We start from the raw sequence: 3,034 nt of genomic DNA, 5'->3' as shown, positions 1-3,034 counted from the left end.
TGGAATGCAGCGTTTTCCTTTTCATTGAATATATATATGTACCTAGACTGAATACTGACCGAGGCTCTGACAGAAAAGAGAGTGTCACTGAGCTACAAGAAATTAATGAATAATTCTCCTGCTCTATTGGTTCCCTTGAGGATGGCGTGGGAACGGGATCTGGGGACGCTTGAGGATGACAACTGGGCGGTGGCCCTGCAGACCCCCGGGAGATAGCTATCAGGCTGCGGTTTAGATTGGTCCAGTTTTCCACAGGATCTATTCTGCTCAGACCCTCCTGTACAGAATAGGTAGGGTGGAATCCACACTGTGCAGAGGGACTGTGGGAACCAGGGGTACTTTTTCCTTATTCTCTGGGACTGCCAGCTCACGCTGTGCTACTGGGCATGGGTGGCAGCAATAATAGCAAGGGTGGTGGAGATGGGGATGGATAAAAGGAGAGCAAGACTGGCCCAAGTATAAAGAAATATGGTTGACACTGGCGGCTGGAGTGGCTAAGAGTAACACAGCAAAGGCGTGGGGAGCCACTTCCATGCCAGTAGACACTGATTGGGAGGCGGACTTAGACTGGTGCCAGAGGACGGAATATGTGGTGTATACAGCGAGAGGCTGCCCCAAGAAATGGGAAATGGTCTGGGGGGCATGAAGGGCATACAGGGGACAGGGCTAACTGGAGACTGTGGGAGGGCTTTTTGGGCTGAAGGGTCTAAGGGCTGTGATGTATGTGCTGTTCTGATTGGCCGAAAAAAGCGCCAAATCTCAGTGTCTAGATATTGTGGTGGAACTGTCTGAAACTACAGAGAATTGCTGAGCAAGTGCTGCAACCTTATTATGTTACTATTACAAGGTCTGCAAAGCCTGTGTTTCTGGTTTTCAATCAAAGTAATAAAAAAGAAAAAAAGAAAATATACATCTAAGTATTATATTGGCTGTTAGTATGAAGTTTGGCCAATTCAAGATCACGCTTACAGAGGTCCCCTGGAACTTTATTTGGGCTTGAAGCTTTCCCATCTTCAAGGTGATTGGAATTCTTTCAGTATCTGATTAAATAATTCTACATGTGAAAGAGCAGCTATGTTGCGAATAACTGGAGAGTCAGCGATGTTTTTAGACTTACATCATGAATTACTTACGACACCCATGTATCCCCAGGAATGAGATAGTTTACATTTTGGCCTACCGACGTGTTGACTCACTCTGCTTGTCTCTAGAATGCTCGTGGGTCTTTTTCTCATATTGCTTAAAGTGAGTCTTTCCAGTGTTTCTCAATAGAAAGGCTCCTTTTTGGGGCTGCTAGGGACTTATAATTTTACATAAAGCTCTTGTTCCTTGGGTATTACACAATGTATTCCTTAGAAGAATGGCTCCTTCTGTCTGTCTGTCTGCCTTGTCCTTCATACCCGTGTTTCCTCCTTGTGAAACTGCTGTATTTTTCTTGGATCCTGGTGTGGCAGGTTTAGTACAACAGTACTTATCCTAGTGCATTACTAAGTTATACTGTTGCCAGAAGCTAGAGTAGTCTTCATCTGGAAATTTAGGCTGGAATCCTGATTGTTCTCCTTGTGTGGGCCCCCACAGAACCATTACTGGAATCCAGGGAACGCCACTGAGCCAATATTAGAAACTGGGGACCCCAGCTTAAGCACTTTTGAAGATTAAAACTTCAAAACCCGGTGTCATGCAGTAATGGCCAGGTGTTGTGCAGTACCACCCAGTATCATGAAGTGATTACCAGGTGTTGTGCATTACCACCCGTATCATGCAGTAATGGCCAGGTGTTGTGCATTACCACCCGTATCATGCAGTAATGACCAGGTGTTGTGCAGTACCACCCAGTATCATTAAGTGATTACCAGGTGTTGTGCAGTACCACCCAATATCATTCAGTAATAACCAGGTGTTGTGCAGTACCACCCAGTAACATTAAGTGATTACCAGGTGTTGTACATTACCAACCCGTATCATGCGGTAATGACCAGGTGTTGTGCAGTACCACCCAGTATCATTAAGTGATTACCAGGTGTTGTGCATTACCACCCGTATCATGCAGTAATGGCCAGGTGTTGTGCAGTACCACACAGTATCATGAAGTAATGATCAGGTAGTAATGACCAGGTGTTCTGCAATACCACCCAGTATCATGCACTAATAACCCTGTGTTGTGCAGTACCACCCAATATCATTCAGTAATAACCAGGTGTTGTGCAGTACCACCCAGTATCATTAAGTGATTACCAGGTGTTGTACATTACCAACCCGTATCATGCGGTAATGACCAGGTGTTGTGCAGTACCACCCAGTATCATTAAGTGATTACCAGGTGTTGTGCATTACCACCCGTATCATGCAGTAATGACCAGGTGTTGTGCAGTACCACCCAGTATCATGCACTAATAACCCTGTGTTGTGCAGTACCACCCAATATCATTCAGTAATAACCAGGTGTTGTGCAGTACCACACAGTATCATGAAGTAATGATCAGGTAGTAATGATCAAGTGTTGTGCATTACCACCCAGTACCATGCAGTAATGACCAGGCATTGTGCAGTACTATGCACTAATTACCATGTATTGTGCAGTACCACCCAGAACCATGCAGTAACGACCAGGTGTTGTGCAGTACTGCACAGAGTCATGCAGTTATTACCAGGTGCTGTTCAGTACGATCCAGTAATGACTGAGTCTTGTGCAGTACCACCCAGTATCATGCAGTAATCGAGTGTTGAGTACCCTCCAATACCATACAGTAATGGCCAGGTATTGTGCAGTACCACCCAGTATCATGCAGTAACCACGGAGTACTGTGCAGTTCCACCTGGTATCATGAAGTAAGGACCAGGTGTTTTGCAGTAGCACCTATTATCATGCAGCAATCACCATGCGTTTTGTAGTACTGCCAAGTACCATGCCGTAATAACCCGGAGTTTTGCAGTACCACCCAGTGTCTTGCAGTCATCACCAGGTGTTGTGCAGTTACACCCAGTATCATACAGTAATTACCAGGTATTGTGCAGTACCACCCAGTATCATTCA

Source organism: Triturus cristatus, chromosome 7, assembly GCF_964204655.1.
Source record: "Triturus cristatus chromosome 7, aTriCri1.1, whole genome shotgun sequence".
In the NCBI taxonomy this organism is placed as follows: domain Eukaryota; kingdom Metazoa; phylum Chordata; class Amphibia; order Caudata; family Salamandridae; genus Triturus; species Triturus cristatus.
Note: the sequence above shows the minus strand (reverse complement) of the source record.